We start from the raw sequence: 20,710 nt of genomic DNA on the forward strand, positions 1-20,710 counted from the left end.
CGGGATTATTTTGTAAACAAATTGGGGGGTGGAAGGGAGGCATTTGGGGGGATAGGGGGGGAGATGCGGGCATCACACAGCCCAGCGGTAGTGCGCGAGCCTGGGGATCAATTGATGAATACAATGGGGGTTAGGGGGGAGACATTTGGGGGGGACAAGGGGAGTATGCTCAAATAGGGGTTATGCGTTTAGGGAAAGGGGTGAATTCAATGATTATTACACTATGAGCCCTGGGCAGTCAGGCCCACGGGACAGGGGTACATATTTGAATATGCAAGACAGGGAGGGTGCAGGTTTGCACCATTTAGGTGATTATGGCTCAGAGCCCCAAAATTGGGGAAGAATGGGGAGCATGCAGGATGGGGTTCAACATTTGCTGCAAGGAGGGCAGAGGGCTGAGGATAGGGAGCGCAGAGTGAATGATGGAGGCGTGAATGTGTCCTTGCCTCCCCAGTCAGCCGGTACTCCTCTCCTGTCTCTCTTCCCACAGGTACATTCGCAGCAGGCAGCGATGCAGGGGACTGGATTGCCCTCGACTACCTCCATGGCAGCAGTAACATCGGTGGCGCCACCGGCACAGTCGGCAGAAACGGGACAAGGAAGCACAGGGGCAGGTGAGCAATATCTTGCACCACAGACACAGGAGGAGGGAGAGTCTAGTTCATCAGAGTCAGAGTCTGACAGTGACACTGAGTTAGGGTTACACAAGAAAGGGGAGAAGCGTATGTACAGGATGCTAAGGACCCTAATGGCGGATAGGAAGAAAGCGCGCAGCCAGGGCTCAGGGCAGCAAACAGAGCAAGGGGGTTGCGAGGAAACGGGCGCAGCAGGGGAGCAGGGGAGTACCCAAGGGGGTAATAGGAAATCTGCGCTAGAGGGGGATTCGGTCACGGTAAAGGTGCACTGCTTGCACGAGCACCTAAAAACCAAGACAATTAAGAAAATACACGGTAGGAAATACGTGAATATATTTGAGCTCTCGGCTGAGGCTCAAAAACAAAAAGAAATGGCGGAGGATGGAACGGGCCCCAAGAAGCTGAAGAGGCCAGACACTTACGAGGAGTGGGTGAGCTGCTTTAGGGTGCTGGGGTCTTGCTATTTGGCCAAATGGCCTACGCAAGGGGCAGATATCTTGAAATATCAAAGCACCATAGAAAGGATCTATAAATGCCATAAAGAGGGAATATGGAGGGATTATGATATTGCGTATCGCAGAAAGATGGCGGCTGATCCATCATTGTCGTTTGGATCCATTGAGTTACTACTATGGAACAAACTAGGGCCTGAGGTGCAGGCTTCACCTGCAGGGTCATCGGGTAGTCAGCCCTTTCGGGCTGGCGCACGGGCACGGCGGAAAGGTTGGGAATGCTGGAAATTTCAAGAGAAGCAGTGTGACAGGGGGCAAAGTTGTTCCTTTCGGCACGTGTGCCGCTACTGCGGGGGCCAGCATCCAGTGTTCGAATGCACTAGAAAGCGTGAGCAGGCAGGTGATCGCAGCGGGGGCAAGTTGCCGCCAGCTGGGAAGGGCAGCCACCCCGCTGAGGGTGGACGCCCTTGAAAGATGGCTGGCCATATATCCGCACCGGGCGGCGGCGCGGTTGCTGCAGTCCGGTCTGAGGGAGGGGTTTGTCATTCCCGTGGAGGGAGTGGTAACGGGATCCGTAATCCGGAGGAACTTGAAATCAGCAACGCAGTTCCCAGGGGTTGTTCGCGAGAAAATTATGAAGGAAGTTAGTTTGGGGCGGATGGCAGGCCCATTCAAGCATCCGCCGATGGAGGGACTAATTGTGTCCCCATTGGGTGTGGTGCCTAAGAAACAAAGCGGGAAATTTCGCCTCATACAGCACCTTTCGTTCCCGAAAGGGGGATCAGTGAATGATGCCATCTCACCAGAGCTCAGTTCCGTGCAGTATCAATCATTTGAATCTGCACGACATTGCTCTTTTAATCCCTTACTAGGAATAAGGTAGTTTAAGGTGGGGACCTTCTATCTATCATTATTCCGGGTATTAGGCAGCAGGCTTATTCCTTAAAAACCATATATTAAAAAAAAAATATTTATATATATATATATATATATATATATATATATATATATATATATACATGCAAGTCCTGTGGTGAACATTTTTTATACAAAAGTCAAATTATACCCTGACCAAAAAATATTATGGCTGAAAAACAGCCTAAAACCTAGGAGGGGTGAGAGGGCAGCAGAATTTTGTGTGCCTAGGGCAGCAAAAAAACTAAATATGCCCCTGATTGTGGGCATGTGGTCTACAACTGCAGCAGTATCTGTTATCTGATCTGTGTTCTAATGTGGACTTGTGGCTGATGTTCCAGTGTTTTGTTCTAAGGTCTAATGTAGGCATGTCGAGGGCTAGGAATTGATTGTAGGCATGTGTCTGACAAGGTCTTTAAGCATTTGGGTATAATGCCCCTACTCCACTGTACTACGCAGTATTACAGCAAATCAATGAGTTTTGTTAGGGGAGGGCAGTAACTGTAACAGTTATAGACTAAATGACTGAACTAAAAAAAGAGGTGTCCATAGTCAGCGCTGCGGAATCTGTTGCCGCTCTACAAATACCTAATAATAATAATAGTACTAAAGCTATAGAAGTAACACAGATGAACAGCAGTGTATATACAATGTTATGGGGCATTAAGGAATATCACTATATTAATATTAATATTATACTTTGATGTCAGAGTTCCTATATATGATGCCCATATTTTATTTAAGTCTAGATACTATTTATTTTTAGATTTATTATAAAATTATCAAAAACAATGTCATGCTGTCTATAATTTAGTTTCAAAATGCTTTTTTGAACATACCAAAAAATACCTTTACTTAAAAATAGTTCTATAGTACATTAATTTAAGACTTGAGGACTATAGTTGTTAAACTCTGGGCATGTACACCTCTTTAAAAGGACATGAAGGATGAATCATATATATTAAAACATCTTTACAATAAATTTTCATCATTTATTTTGTCCCATTTCCATGTAATTCCACTTTGAAATTGTGAGCTTTCCAGTTCCTGTTAGAAATGGAAGTGCAGGACACTGTTATATACCACACAGTCATTGGCTGCACACTCTAGTGATCTATTTATAACTGTCCCTAATTGGCCACAGCAGAGAAGGTAACCTAAGTTACAACATGGCAGCTCCCATTGTTTTATAGACACTAAAACTTTTTGTTTTTGTCTATTTAAACAGTTTATGAAACTTTTAAAAATAAATCTACTTGTTATTCTCATACTAATATTTTCTTTAAATGCATCATTCGATCTTGCATTTGTTAAGTGTTTAAAGTCCCTTTAAGTCAGCTAGTGCTGAGTGCTTAAGCTCTCATGTAATTGTCTGAGCGGTTAATTCTGGTCACATATATCGCAAGCTTAACCCGGGGTTGTGCTAATCCGATAGTGTGCAAGTAGTGGAGTTCTTCATGTAGTTCTGTGCTATACTATTAATATTAGTGATTTACTTCAGGTCTTAAAATGAACCACATTTTACAACATAATTTTGTATATATATATATTTGTGTGATGTATTTTATAGGAACTGATCTTGTATTGAATGTGAGTATAAGTTGTGTTATTGTATAACCATCCTTTTATGATTGTGTTTTCTTGTAGGATAGCTCAGAGGGTGCAAAATGAGGGTCCTCCTCTTTCTATGTGTGAGTGTGGCTCTACTTTATATGGTCACCAGTGATCACAAGGAAGGACACCATGATAATGATAAGCATAACCACACAGACCATGAGCATCATAAGGGCCACAAGGCCCATGATGATAAACATGACTACAAACACGACCACCACAAAAAAGGAAAGCACCATCACCATCACAATGAATCAACAGAATGCCACAAAATAGCACAAAGCAATTATGGATTTGCATACAAGCTCTTCAGACAGGTAGCTGCAGATCATCTATCCGAAAACATTTTCTTCTCCCCGGTGAGTATTTCCACTGCATTTGCTATGCTGTCCTTGGGTGCCAGGTCTCAGACCCACCATCAGATCATCGAAGGTCTGAACTTCAATATCTCAGAGATATCAGAACTAGAGATCCATGCAGGCTTCCAACATCTCCTACACATCTAAATGAACCTGACAGTGAATTGCAGCTCAACAGTGGGAACGCTCTATTTATAAGCAAAAACTGGAAGCAACTCCAGAAGTTCTTAGAAGATGTCAAGAATTTCTATGAGTCAGAGGCATTTTCTACTGATTTCCACAATGCTGAAGAGGCAAAATCTCAGATCAACAGTTATGTGGAAAAGAAAACAAATGGGAAAATTGTTGATTTGCTGAGCAGTGTTGACCCAGAAGCCGCACTAGTTCTTATAAATTATATTTACTTCAGAGGTAGGTCCGTCATTCTGTTACATCATCCTTAAAACAAATTATTAGTTAAGGATATATTAGAAGTTTATAGCTAACTTGATCATTTATTGAGTAGTGTTGACCCAGAAGCCGCACTAGTTCTTATAAATTATATTTACTTCAGAGGTAGGTCCATCAATCTGATAGATCCTGCTTAAAACAGCTTATTAGTTAAGGATAGTTTAGAAATGTATAACTATATTGACCATTAATCATATTGCTCCTAACGACCTCCTTTATATACCAAAGAAAGTCCAGGTTATATTAAAGCAAAGTGGAGCTTATTTGTTATGATTTCACAAACTAAAAACACTGCTATTTTATTGTCTCTGTTCCCTAAGAACTGCATAGTTTGTTTTTTTCTCACTGGACAATGTTTGAATTAGATAATTTAGACAGATGTGGCAAACCTATGGCATGAGTGCCTACGTTGGCATTTTTAATAACATTTTTGACACTCTGCCACCACAATAAGTGCTGAAACTTATCAGCAGTAAAGCTTTAATTATTGATATATGTGTTTGGAATTTAAAAGAAAATATAACTTTAATATCCAGTTTTTTTTAGAAGATAATGGATAATTTGGGTAAACATCTAAAAGGTTTTTGCTGCACATGATCTAAAGGATTGTGTTATTACTTGATTTACAACCAGTTAAATAAATATTATTTTTATATCTAATATCTTTATATCTTTGTCCTAACCACAAGGAAGCAGATATGTTAGTGATATGTTACCATCAGCAACATCATTTACCTAACCTAAGAGAAGACAGTACAAGTACCAGGGATATGTGAGAAGTTAAATAGACAGTAAAGTCAAAATTAAAATGTCATAATTCAAATAGATCATGCAATTTTAAACAACAATCCAGTTTACTTCTGTTAACTAATTTGCTTTGTTCTCTTGGTATACTTTGTTGAAAAACATACCCAGGCAGGCTCAGGAGCAACAATACACTACTGGAACCTAGCTTGTGATTGGTGACTGCACATGTATGCCTCTTGTCATTGGCTCACCTGATGTGTTCAGCTAGCTCCCAGTAGCGCATTGCTGTTCCATCAACAAATGATATCAAGAGAATGAAACACATTTGAAAATAGGAGTACAGTGGAAAGCTGTTTAAATTGTATGCTCTCTCAATCAAGTATAAAAAATCTTGTTCTTTAAAAGTTTTGCAACATATTAGAAAATGATTATTTGTCATGGAATACTATTATATTTATTTTGATAATTTTCAGTTTGTTTTATATTTGCAGAAATCTACAGTTCTAAATCTATTTTTAAAATATACTTTGCTTTATGTAGCATATTAGTAAATCTGCTAAACTAGTTGTCTTAAATGTGTCAATCACTAGGAAAATGGCAAAACCCTTTTCAGGAAGAATTAACAAAAGAAGGTGATTTCCATGTTGATGAGAACACTGTTGTGAAGGTTCCAATGATGTTCAGAAATAACTACTACAGGGTAGTACATGACAGGGATCTTGGTTGTCATGTGGTAGAAATACCATACAAAGGAAATGCCACGGCATGGTTTATTCTGCCAGATGAAGGAAAATTTAAAGCAGTGGAAGAAGCTCTTGGGAAACCCACCTCAAAAAAATGGCTAAAGGATTTTAGTGACTGGTGAGAAATGTTTTGTACTTTATGTATTTGTATAGATGTTTGTGGAATTTGAAAGAGGCAGCCTAAAGCAAAAATGAAAAATGACAATGTGATTTTTGCATTTCTAACCTAGACCTAGATTTAGAGTTTGGCGTTAGCCGTCAAAACCAGCGTTAGCGGCTCCTAACGCTTGTTTTTTACGGACTCCGGTATTTAGAGTTTAGTTACCGACACTCAAAAATCACCCAACGCACAAATCTCTACCGACAGCTCAGACCCAGTAGTTAACATCTACCGACAAAATAAACATCCACGAATCACAAAACAAATATTACACAAACTACACTTACACTCATACAAACACTACACTATATTTATTTTTCAGATTTAATAATTTTTCATCTAAATACAAAGGATTAAAGTTGCGAGATCTCGGGTGTTAGAAAAAAAACAACACAAATCCATTTTCCCATTGACTTACATTGACACACGGGAAAAGACCCTCATATAGCTACATCTAACTAATAACATTATCACAAACATACACTCATCGATGCATACAAACAATATACACCACATTACATACACAAACAAGTTATTTATTACAAAATGAACACGATTTAGTTACTTTTTCACACAAGCTCATGACGTCACTCACTTTACGAGGAAAACCAGTCTTTGAAAAAAAAAAAAAAATTTGGAGCCTCCATTGACTTCTATGGGGAAGACGTGCTCGTGCACGCGACAGGCAGATTTTCCTAAAGCACGCAAATAGCGTAGACAAAAAAACTCCAAATACCAGCGCTAGAAATAGGAAAAAAATACATGCTTTTCTGCGTTACACCCAGCTATGACAAATAGATCAAGAAATGCCTATTTCCCTATGGTGGACTTATGGATTTTACTTATTGAATATTCACAACACCATTAAATTGTTTAAGACTTTTATATTACATCAACTACAAATCAACATCACTAGTAACAAACATTTTTACAAATAAAATCACATTTAAACGGACACAAAAATAATTACAACATTTCAGGATTCACAAACAGTACACAATGGGAAACACCTCTCATATACCTTTATTATTGCATTTCATTTATTCAACTCATATGCTTGCAGCAACAGCATATCTACATAGGCTTAACACATGATCAGTCATGGATGCACATACATTACTTTTAACATTCACTCATACATGTGCATTCAAATGATGGGGGAAAAACAAATTACATTCTCTATAGGAATCACAAAACAGAACATATGGATTTTACTGTACTTTTAACATCATGATTCCATCACAATAAACCATTAGGAATTACGTACAAGAAGAACATCATTACACCAGATTACAGATGTCACTTTATGGGAAGGAACAACAATGCCAGACCGCTATATAGAAGTCAGCATATGTGGGACACAATCACAATATATATGTAGATGTACATAACACGCATCACCCATCACGCAACCACAAAGCACACATTTATATTTTATTCAGCACACAATAACAATGTAGTCAAATACAACAACACAATGAGGATTTCAGAACTACATAGGCAGGTTAATAATATGATGACGTCATTAGAAGATTCAACCATACACATGACAGATTCACGACTGTACCGCCCCTTTCAGAAATTTAACACTCAATACTACAATACAACATATACGTAAACAACAGTTTGGAACAGCATTATTAGGGCGATTTGAATGGGACAATTAATAAATATTGTCAGATCGCAAATCACTTATATATATAATACTACAGATGACAGCCGGAAGTTATTCAGTATTAGTGCCATTTGAATAGGACGCATACAATATTGACAGCTCGGCAATCACTTATATATACAATACTACAGATGACAGCCGGAAGTTCTTCAGTATTAGTGCGATTTGAATAGGACGCATACAATATTTACATCTCGGCAATCACTTATATATACAATACTACAGATGACAGCCGGAAGTTATTCAGCATTAGTGCGATTTTAAAGGGACGCATACAATATTGACAGCTCGGCAATCACTTATATATACAATACTACAGATGACAGCCGGAAGTTATTCAGTATTAGTGCGATTTTAAAGGGACGCATACAATATTGACAGCTCGGCAATCACTTATATACACAATACTACAGATGACAGCCGGAAGTTCTTAATTATTATTGCGATTTTAAAGGGACGCATACAATATTGACAGCTCGGAAATCACTTATATATACAATACTACAGATGGCAGACGGGAAGTTCTGAATTATTATTGCGATTTTAAAGGGACGCATACAATATTGACATCTTGGCAATCACTTATATATACAATACTACAGATGACATCCGGAAGTTCTTCAGTATTAGTGCGATTTTAATGGGACGTGTACAATATTGACATCTCGCTAATTACTTATATATACAATACTACAGATGGCAGGTGTTACTTTATCGTTTACAAACAATATTGCAGCAACATTGATCGATCACATTCGATGCACATTATACACAACTATGCACTTTCATTCATGTTAGCCTGGACGTGTGCTTGTTACTATAATATCACGTTTAAGAAATATTGATTACGCATATGATCAAACATTACAAACATGCACTGTATGTGTGATATTTGACACTTTCACATTGAGATTCATTGGGGGAAAAGAACATTTCAGCAAACAACAAAAAAACGCCCACTTTGAAAGCATTTGCGCCGCTCACATACAAACAAGTGAATACAATTAGCAATCATTACAAACTCACTACCATTGGACTAATTGTACTATAAATCACCCAAACAACATAGCCAAAGCATCACTTGTGATCCACATCAGATCAATTTGCATACCTTGTTACGCTGTTTTGAAAGATGGATGACGATGACATGGTAGATGCTGCTGGTGCTGCTATTGGCGAACTAGCTGTTGATCGAATCAGGCAGCCTCGGCGGCTCAGACTAAGACGAAGGGGTCGTCTGGTTCGAGGTCCTCGTGTCTACAGGGTGAGACCCACCTTGGAAAACATGAGCGACTTTGAGGTTTATGATAAGTATCGGCTCAATCGCAAACAGCTCATTGGCCTTTACGATATTCTTAAACCTCATTTGGAGCCACGTATAAGAATAAGGACTGCTGTTCCCGGCATGAGTAAGATGCTAAGTTGTCTATACGTCCTGGCCTCTGGGAGTTTTCAATCCGGAGAAATGTACATGCATGGCCTGGCTCAAGGTACATTCTCTGTGGTGTTTGATAAATTTTTGGACGCCATGGTACGTATCAGTAAGCAATACATAGGATTCCCACAAAATGATGGTGATTGGAGGCGCCTGAAGCGGGAATTCTTTGATATTGCTCAATTGCCCAATGTCTTGGGAGCCATAGATTGTACCCACATTGCGCTGCATGCTCCAATTGATGACTTGCCCTTCAGAAATCGCAAACATTTTCATAGCCTCAACGTGCAGTATGTTTGTGACGCACAGATGAGGATTGTGCATGTGTGTGCGAATTTTGGAGGAGCTAGTCATGATGCCCGCATCCTCTTTCAGTCATCCCTGTGGAGACCGATTGAGGAAAGACAAATGCCCCCTGGTTATCTCGTTGGTGAGTATTTGTGCACAACATGGTTAATTAGTTTGACAATTGCCACTGTAGTTTTAAAATGTTAGCGTAATGTTCAGCTATAGGATGCAATTTAACCATTTATTTTTATTTCCGCAAATGTCTAGTTTTAGTTCAATGCAGATATGTAGCATGTCTTACCTTAAATGCTCAGATAGAGAATGCAATGTAACCATTTAGTTTGCATTTTACACAAGGTCTGGTTTAGGAGAAATACGCATATGTAGCATGTCTTAGCTGAAATGGGAAGATATTAGCTAATGCAATTAAACCATGTCATTGTCTCTTTCCGCTAATGTCTAGTTTTATTTCAATGCAGATATGTAGCATGTCTTACCTTAAATGATCAGATAGAGAATGCAATGTAACCATTTAGTTTGCATTTTACACAAGGTCTGGTTTAGGAGAAATACGCATATGTAGCATGTCTTAGCTGAAATGGGAAGATATTAGCTAATGCAATTTAACCATGTCATTGTCTCTTTCCGCTAATGTCTAGTTTTAGTTCAATGCAGATATGTAGCATGTCTTACCTTAAATGCTCAGATAGAGAATGCAATGTAACCATTTAGTTTGCATTTTACACAAGGTCTGGTTTAGGAGAAATACGCATATGTAGCATGTCTTAGCTGAAATGGGAAGATATTTGCTAATGCAATTTAACCATGTCATTGTCTCTTTCCGCTAATGTCTAGTTTTAGTTCAATGCAGATATGTAGCATGTCTTACCTTAAATGCTCAGATAGAGAATGCAATGTAACCATTTAGTTTGCATTTTACACAAGGTCTGGTTTAGGAGAAATACGCATATGTAGCATGTCTTAGCTGAAATGGGAAGATATTAGCTAATGCAATTTAACCATGTCATTGTCTCTTTCCGCTAATGTCTAGTTTTAGTTCAATGCAGATATGTAGCATGTCTTACCTTAAATGCTCAGATAGAGAATGCAATGTAACCATTTAGTTTGCATTTTACACAAGGTCTGGTTTAGGAGAAATACGCATATGTAGCATGTCTTAGCTGAAATGGGAAGATATTAGCTAATGCAATTTAACCATGTCATTGTCTCTTTCCGCTAATGTCTAGTTTTAGTTCAATGCAGATATGTAGCATGTCTTACCTTAAATGCTCAGATAGAGAATGCAATGTAACCATTTAGTTTGCATTTTACACAAGGTCTGGTTTAGGAGAAATACGCATATGTAGCATGTCTTAGCTGAAATGGGAAGATAGAGAATAATATTGAACTAGATTATTCTTTTAAAAAATAAACATTTGTTAGTGGATTATCGTGTACAAAAACTTTTATTGGACTCAAAATACTATTTTGAGGATTCAGTTTGAATTATGTTCTGTTCATAATTTATAGGTGATTCTGGGTACATGAGCCGGCCTTGGCTTATTAACCCCTTGCGTAGCCCGACTGATGTATCTGAGGAGCGCTACAATAGGGCTCATAAGAGAACCAGGGCGGTGGTTGAACGAATGTTCGGGCTCCTGAAGATGAGGTTCAAGTGCCTTGACCGGTCGGGAGGAGCCCTCCAGTACAACCCAAAGAAGGTGGCTAAGATCGTTATAGCCTGTAGTGTCCTGCATAATATTGCACAGCGGGCTGGGATGCTGCAGGGCGTCCAGGCGCACCGAAACCTCCTCAGAGATGAGGAGGATGATCCTGTTCTAGAGGGGCCATTCCGGGACGAGGGGCTCAATGTCAGAGCAGACATCATCAACCGCCACTTTAGAAGGTAAATAATAGAAGTTAGACTGGAGTATTGTCAATAGATGTGAACTCTAGGGAAATGACAAGTAGAGAATTGTGCAAACATGTTATGATTGTTCATCAAATGCTAAAAATGTGTTTGATTTATTAATATAGGTGATGCTCTGGTCATTGGGTCCTGTAGCGAGTCTTTGCCACCTGGTTTTTAAAGAGGACATCAGCTGGTAAGTATAAATGTATGGACTGTTGCTGGCATGAATTGTACACAAATACATCATATGGCATACATTTTCTAAACTAGTATTTAGTTTACACATTACTTAAAATGTGCATACTCAGAAAGGGATCCTCTAGCATAACTATCCTCTAGCATGACTATGGTTCAATGTCACACATTAGAGGTTCGTTCTGCTCAATATGACTCATCTTCACACTTGATAGAACATAACACAAGATGCTACACACGATTAGTAAGCTAGTGACAGAAATTGATTCAGAAATGGGGGGTGGGAGAGGGGTACAGAACTGATTCACACACTTGTAGTAATAATTTTTATTAAACTTTTTCTGCCATTAGGGAGCTGACTTAATCTAAAGACTGAAAGGGAAGAATTCGAAGCCTGACAGTGAAGATTGCCCAGACTGACAGTGGAAAAAGCCAAGATTGAAATTGAAGTATACCAATGGGATCATGTCTGGCATTATCTTTCCAATCTGCTGACCTTGAAAACCATACAAAGACATGTTCACATGGTAAGTGCCAACTATTTGATTGAATAAGGCTGTGGAGGCATCCTATTGGAGACACATATTATTTTCTAATTTTTAGATGGTATTTCACAGTCCTCTATTTTTGAAATGATGAATAAGACACCTATTGAAGATCAACTGTTTACCCCTGAATTGACTTTCAAAGACCATGCATTATCCAGGTTGGTTTACCAATGCATGCTAGTTAAGAATCACATGAAGAATGTAGAATATTTGTAGCTTACATACATTAGTCATACTTTGTTCAGAATTAGATATTTAGGTATCACAATCAGACACTTAGATGATTTTCTAATTTTTAGATGGTATTTCAGTCCTCTATTTTATGAAATGATGAATAAGACACCTATTGAAGATCACCTGTTTTCTCCAGAATTGACTTTCAAAGACCATGCATTATCCAGGTTGGTTTACCAATGCATGCTAGTTAAGAATCACAGGAAGAATGTAGAATATTAGTAGCTTACATACATTAGTCATACTTTGTTCAGAATTAGATATTTAGGTATCACAATCAGACACTTAGATGATTTTACTTTTTTTTAGATGGTTTTTCAGTCCTCTATTTTATGAAATGATGAATAAGACACCTATTGAAGATCACCTGTTTTCTCCAGAATTGACTTTCAAAGACCATGCATTATCCAGGTTGGTTTACCAATGCATGCTAGTTAAGAATCACAGGAAGAATGTAGAATATTTGTAGCTTACATACATTAGTCATACTTTGTTCAGAATTAGATATTTAGGTATCACAATCAGACACTTAGATGATTTTACTTTTTTAGATGGTTTTTCAGTCCTCTATTTTATGAAATGATGAATAAGACACCTATTGAAGATCACCTGTTTTCTCCAGAATTGACTTTCAAAGATCATGCATTATCCAGGTTGGTTTACCAATGCATGCTAGTTAAGAATCACAGGAAGAATGTAGAATATTTGTAGCTTACATACATTAGTCATACTTTGTTCAGAATTAGATATTTAGGTATCACAATCAGACACTTAGATGATTTTACTTTTTTAGATGGTTTTTCAGTCCTCTATTTTATGAAATGATGAATAAGACACCTATTGAAGATCACCTGTTTTCTCCAGAATTGACTTTCAAAGACCATGCATTATCCAGGTTGGTTTACCAATGCATGCTAGTTAAGAATCACAGGAAGAATGTAGAATATTTGTAGCTTACATACATTAGTCATACTTTGTTCAGAATTAGATATTTAGGTATCACAATCAGACACTTAGATGATTTTCTAATTTTTAGATTGGATTTTCAGTCCTCTATTTTATGAAATGATGAATAAGACACCTATTGAAGATCACCTGTTTTCTCCAGAATTGACTTTCAAAGACCATGCATTATCCAGGTTGGTTTACCAATGCATGCTAGTTAAGAATCACAGGAAGAATGTAGAATATTTGTAGCTTACATACATTAGTCAGACTTAGTTCATAATTAGATATTTAGGTATCACAATCAGAAAAAGGAATACATAGTATAGTTGATATAGAGGTATTTGAATGGACATGAAATATTACAATTATATTCAGCATACATATATATTTATTATTGAAATGTGATATACATTATTATGTATAATTAGAAATTTTGATATTTAAATTTAATTTTTATTACACAATATGTGTAATATGTGTATGTTTATTTTTTTTTTAAAAAAATTCAATCATAAATATCTTGATAAAATGTTGCACAAAGTTAGAGCATAGACACAAGATGATTGTAAATGTATTTTATGAATATTTTACAACGTGTGTATTAACTTTGTAAAATTTTGTTTTTTAATTTCAGATTGTCATCTGATGACTTCCAGGAATATTTTTTTGTTTTTCTTTTTGTTAAAAAAACTTTTTATTTTTAAATGGTAATAATCAACATTTTATTATTAAATACCTTCTTTTGAACAGATTATAATAAATATCCATATAATCTGTCAATAAAAAACAATTTGACTCCCATGACTGGTTGTTGTCTATTTGACAAGCACATGCATAAGATCAAATTATGCATTAATTTTAGAAAATCCACTGATTCAGAGAATATTAAATTAAACTATCTTTTTTAAATTAATTGGGGAGTGAGATCCATCGATGTTTTTCTTAGATGTTAAAATAATTTCGGATATGTAGTCTGAATTTGACATACATTTTTTTGTTTCACTTTTAAGAAGGGGAAGTGGTTCACTTACATTAAAGTGACAGTGTTGTTGAATGTAAAATTAATTTAATAAGATCTTGTATCTTCTTTAGGTATCTAAAAACATTATTTTATTAAATTTATAAATTTTAAATTTAAAAATGGTAGGTCATTTAACTTCATATTTTGCACAAGCTAGTTATTGGATGCCATGTTAATAGATTTTATTTTCTAGTGGAGTCATTTAAAGGGACATTTAATATAGTTATTAATATTATGTAGTTTTTAAAATCTTACCTCTTGGGTTAGACATCACATATCTATATATAATTTTCATTCCCCTTTAGTTTCTTTCGACAATGTTAAATCAACATTCAGAATGTTTTTGTCCTTAAAGGGACATTCACAAAGTATATTGTGTATTGAATTTTAAAAAATCATAAAAGATTTTAAACATATTTAGAAAGTACTATAGAATTACATTCAGTCTTTAAATATACTTCGAAAAAGATACATCAATGCACATATCTTAGTCAATTACATAAGGCATCTATGTGCAACCAACAATCAGCATCAAAATAGCCTATGTAGATATGTATTTAATCTAAGAATATATATAATTACAATCTAATGATTGAATAACAAAACATATTAAGTTGTTCAAATATTATAATCTTATCCAAAATGCATAAATAACATATAGCTTAATGTCCCTCTAAGATGAAGACTGCGAAATACATCCATTACAATATATATTTCAGTCAGTGTGTAAAACAATCCAGAAGTTAATCTAAATATGCTTTACTCATATGTTATACTAATTTTGCAAAAGGAAGGTGCCTAGGTTTATGATTTTTCAAGCATTATTGTGTCTCCTTAAATGGACATGAACTCAAAATATACTTAAAGGGAGACAGTTAAAAAATTAATGATTTATACATTCAGAATGAGTATTCTATTTTAAGCAACTTTATAAATTGTCTCATATTATCAATGTTCCTCGTGATGTTGCTATCATTACTTTAAAAATAAGGCATTAAATTGATTATTTATTTGCTTTAGTACTCTGGACAGAACTTTTTTTTTTTTGGGTGGATTAATTTATCCAACAATCATCAAGGACAACCCTGTTTTTTTGAAAAAATTGTCCGTAATCTAAAATATAATTATTGATTTGCAAAGAAAGATAACAAGATAATTCTTAACATTTGAGAATCGGATTAAATTATAAAGTTGCTTAACATTTCATGCTCAATCTGAATCACGAACGCTAAATTTGTTTGGACAGTGTCCCTTTAAGAGATTTAAAGAGTGTATTTACTTCTCTTCTTATCTTGACATACTTTGCTTGAAAAGCATATTGAGATAGGCTCAGTAGATGAAGATTGGTGGATGCACAGAGATGCCTTATGTGATTGACTCAACCATGTGCATTTAAATTTCTTCTGTTGAGGATATCTAAATACAAAGATAAATTGAGTTACATTTTAAAGTCTAAACAATTTTCTATCTCTACAGATCATTTGATACAATTGTTTGTTTGTAATGTCTATTTAAAAATAAAGACGCCATTGCACAATAACATATATGAGCACTTCAGACAAATACAAGCTCAAGGTTTATTTACTAATAACAAACAAACCTGTAGTTTAACATCTATAAACATATTATCCAAGTTACGGACATTATAACCTGAATTTGAACATTCTGAAATGTTGCATGGGAAACGGATCTTGAAACACCAGATTTGCATCTTTAAACATTAGAGTCTAATGTCACGCAATAGCACACAATCAATGTGCATTATAAATACATTTAATAGAGCAATGTCAATACTTCACAATAAGTCAACAAATTGATTTTATGAACAATAAAGACATACAATATTAAATGTGTATTTGTATTAAAGAAACAGACCGTTATTAAACCGAAAAATGTATACAACATTTAATAATGTGACAGTATTAGATTTTAAAGAGAATTTAAACATTAATATTTAACAGATCACGGATATTAAATCTGCGTCACACATATCCGCATGACAGACCCATGAGTTACAAATAAGTCTACATGAAAAATGAAGTAACAGCACCACCAGGAGGTATGTGTAAGGAAGTTACTAAGATATGAAACATTAAGGAACGGCCAATCAGAGTTCATCACACAAACACAACTTGAGTCAGGATGGTCTCACAGACATTCTAACAATATTTCAAACTTTTATCCAATCAGATGTACAGATAACTTGTCCCATGGTGCATCTCATGTTTACTTCACCATATAAAAGTCCATTACACGTTGCCATCTTTGTCAGTTCTCTAATGCCTGCAGGCAGTTTATATTATTATAATATATTTATTGGACAACCCAGCAGGCATGTCACCTCCCAGGTTTACCAAGCAGGAGAGCGCTGCACTGGTCCACGCCGTCAAGGACTTTTATCCCCAGCTGTTTGGGAACAAGAGGAGGTCGACAGATGCGCCTGTTAAGAAGGCCCTCTGGGAGTCTATCACCAATGCAGTTAAATTTGTGTGTGGCGTCCAGAGGAGCCAGGATCAGATCATGAGGAGATTCGGAGATATGAGGTTGCGCTTGACAAAAAAGTCAACCTCATAAGGGAGTGGGTACAAGCCCGTAAAAGAGGGGGCCAAAGAAAGGCCCCGTGGAAACTATACCTACTCCCTTATGAGGTGACTTTATGCAAGCTCCTCACTCTCCGGGTCCCCAAAAGATTTAGATCCTCGCCATCCTCGGCCTTCTCTTCTTCCCTCCCAGCTGCGGGATCTGAAAGTCCTGACGCGGGGGCCAGGGCAGCTGCTTCTCCGTCCGGTGGCCTGGGAGGAGATGAAAGAGAATCTGAATCAGGTAACTATCCAACTTCATATAATATCTTAATATTTGATTAGAATTTTAAAAAATGTGTATATAGTCAGATACTAAACCTATACAGATCTCACAACATACACTACATATGATGTTTAGATATCTTATTTTAGATTAGTGACACATGAAATAGGAATGATGTTTCTTGTGCTCTACAGAATATGCATCACAGAGCGAAAATTGAATTGCGCATACACGTTAACATGGGTTTGCTGTAAGTGGCATTGCTTTATACATGTTGGTCAAATGACGTATGCGTAATTCCGCTTGGAATCATTGCGCAATGATCGCGAAAATTAGAATTGCGCATACACGTTAACATGGGTTTGCTGTAAGTGGCATTGCTTTATACATGTTGGTCAAAATGAAATGTGAATTATTATATATGTGAAGAATACAGTATTCTTATTTTCAATATTATACATAATAAAAAAAAAGCAGAATCCAAATAAATAATAACATATGCCCATCAATTGATGAGAATGAAATAACACAAAAAAATAATTAAAGCTACAGCAAACAACACAACTGATTGAAAATAAGAGTACAGGATATATTTATCATGAATTTAATTGAGGAAACAATTAACTCATGGGACTACCAAAAGATTAATAGTTTTTAATTGATTTGCTAATAATGTAAAGATTTTAAACATGGCATGATTTGTATTAATGATATCCAATCCTCATTTAATATATTACAGATCTGGATGTTGGTGCTGGATCCTCAATCCAGGGCTTGTCACAGTATGGTATGTCTCATTTTAATTGACATTTGTCTTAGAAACATGGACAGAACATTACATACTAAATCCACATTGTTCAATATTTATATGTATCTGCAAAATGGATTATTAAAATATTTACAAATAAGAATAAAAAAAAACAAAAAACATAGGATTACATTGTAAGACTACTCTGAATTTTTATCGAATTTAAGATATCCCATCTATTCTGGATATCTTAATTTTAATGTAAGATTCTTTGAATGTCCAATTTATATTCTTCCCTTGTGTATTGCTTAATCTTATTTGTATACATTTAGTAAAAATTCACACACTTTTGCATATGTTTTGATTTTAAAAATATAGATTCCATTTTTGAAATTGATCACGTCATTTAAGGGACATGCCAACTAAATTTTACATTGAATGATTTTTAAACGTGATTTTATTGTTTTGTTTAAACATTTTATGAGCTACATTGGTTCAGTCTATTGTTTTAGTTCTTCTAAAAAAATATTGATTTTGGTTTAGGTTAACCCCTTAATGACCGCAGCACTTTTCCATTTTCTGTCCGTTTGGGACCAAGGCTATTTTTACATTTTTGCGGTGTTTGTGTTTAGCTGTAATTTTCCTCTTACTCATTTACTGTACCCACACATATTATATACCGTTTTTCTCGCCATTAAATGGACTTTCAAAAGATACCATTATTTTCATCATATCTTATAATTTACTATAAAAAAATTATAAAATATGAGGAAAAATTGAAAAAAAAACCACTTTTTTTAACTTTGACCCCCAAAATCTGTTACATATCTACAACCACCAAAAAACACCTATGCTAAATAGTTTCTAAATTTTGTCCTGAGTTTAGAAATACCCAATGTTTACATCTTCTTTGCTTTTTTTGTAAGTTATAGGGCCATAAATACAAGTAGCACTTTGCTATTTGCAAACCACTTTTTTTTCAAAATTAGCGCTAGTTACATTGGAACACTGATATCTTTCAGGAATCCCTGAATATCCATTGACATGTATATATTTTTTTTTAGTAGACAACCCAAAGTATTGATCTAGGCCAATTTTGGTATATTTCATGCCACCATTTCACCGCCAAATGCGATCAAATAAAAAAAATCGTTCACTTTTTCACAATTTTTTTCACAAACTTTAGGTTTCTCACTGAAATTATTTACAAATAGTTTGTGCAATTATGGCACAAATGGTTGTAAATTCTTCTCTGTGATCCCCTTTGTTCAGAAATAGCAGACTTATATGGCTTTGGTGTTGCTTTTTGGTAATTAGAATGCCACTAAATGCCACTGCGCACCACACGTGTATTATGCCCAGCAGTGAAGGGGTTAATTAGGGAGCATGTAGGGAGCTTGTAGGGTTAATTTTAGCTTTAGTGTAGTGTAGTAGACAACCCCAAGTATTGATCTAGGCCCATTTTGGTATATTTCATGCCACCATTTCACCGCCAAATGCGATCAAATTAAAAAAAACGTAAAATTTTTCACAATTTTAGGTTTCTCACTGAAATCATTTACAAACAGCTTGTGCAGTTATGGCACAAATGGTTGTAAATGCTTCTCTGGGATCCCCTTTGTTCAGAAATAGCAGACATATATGGCTTTGGCGTTGCTTTTTGGTATTTAGAAGGCCGCTAAATGCCGCTGCGCATCACACGTGTATTATGGCTAGCAGTGAAGGGGTTAATTAGGTAGCTTGTAGGGAGCTTGCAGGGTTAATATTAGATTTAGTGTAGAGCTCAGCCTCCCACCTAAAACATCAGACCCCCTGATCCCTCCCAAACAGCTCTCTTCCCTCCCCCACCCCACAATTGTCCCCGCCATCTTAAGTACTGGCAGAAAGTCTGCCAGTACTAAAATAAAAGCTATATATATTTTTTTTTAATGATTTTTTTAAGCATATTTACATATGCTGCTGTGTACTATCCCCCCTTAGCCCCCAACCTCACTGATCCCCCCCCCCAAACAGCTCTATCCCCTCCAACTCTAACTTAATGGGCGCCATCTTGGGTACTGGCAGCTGTCTGCCAGTACCCAGTTTAGAAGAAAAAAATGGTTTGTTTTTTTAATTTGTTGAAATTTTCTGTAGTGTAGCTTCCCCACACACAAACCAACCCCCCCACCCCTCCACGATCGTTTTTTGTGCTTTTGCACAAACATGATTAGCCAGGTTTTATGAAATGATTATGAAATACTTTTCCGTAGTGTAGCGGTTCCCACCCGCTCCCGCCCCGTGCACGCGCCCGCCCGCCCGCCACCCTCCGTGCACGCGCGCGCGCCCGTGCGCGCCCCTGACGGTCACGCCCCCGATCCCGCCCCCCGTGACATCACGCGGCACACCGATGGCCGCCCACCCGCCTCCCAATTCGGCTCCCACCCACCAACGATACCGGCCATCGATGTCCGGTGCAGAGAGGGCCACAGAGTGGCTCTCTCTGCATCGGATGGCCATGTGAGGTTATTGCAGGATGCCTCCATATCGAGGCATCACTGCAATAACCGGAAAGCAGCTGGAAGCGAGCAGGATCGCTTCCAGCTGCTTTCCACACCGAGGACGTGCAGGGTACGTCCTCAGGCGTTAACTGCCTTTTTTTTGAGGACGTACCCTGCACGTCCTCGGTCATTAAGGGGTTAAACAATGCATTACTGGTATTATCCGGCTGTTTTTTATGCATAAATTTGCATTTGGTCAAAAGTTAAAATCATGTGTTCAGATAACAGTAGTACATAGTTTAAAAAAGTATACAATTACACATTTAGAGCTTCATGTCCCTTTAATAGA

General features: G+C 36.8%; 1 pseudogene; it reads left to right on the forward strand.

The window, feature by feature from the left end:
* The first annotated feature begins 3,647 nt into the window (after positions 1–3,647).
* Positions 3,648–20,710, forward strand: part of LOC128636335 (alpha-1-antitrypsin-like) — a 42,588-nt pseudogene continuing 25,525 nt past the window's right edge.

Source organism: Bombina bombina, chromosome 1 (assembly GCF_027579735.1).
Source record: "Bombina bombina isolate aBomBom1 chromosome 1, aBomBom1.pri, whole genome shotgun sequence".
Lineage (NCBI taxonomy): Eukaryota > Metazoa > Chordata > Amphibia > Anura > Bombinatoridae > Bombina > Bombina bombina.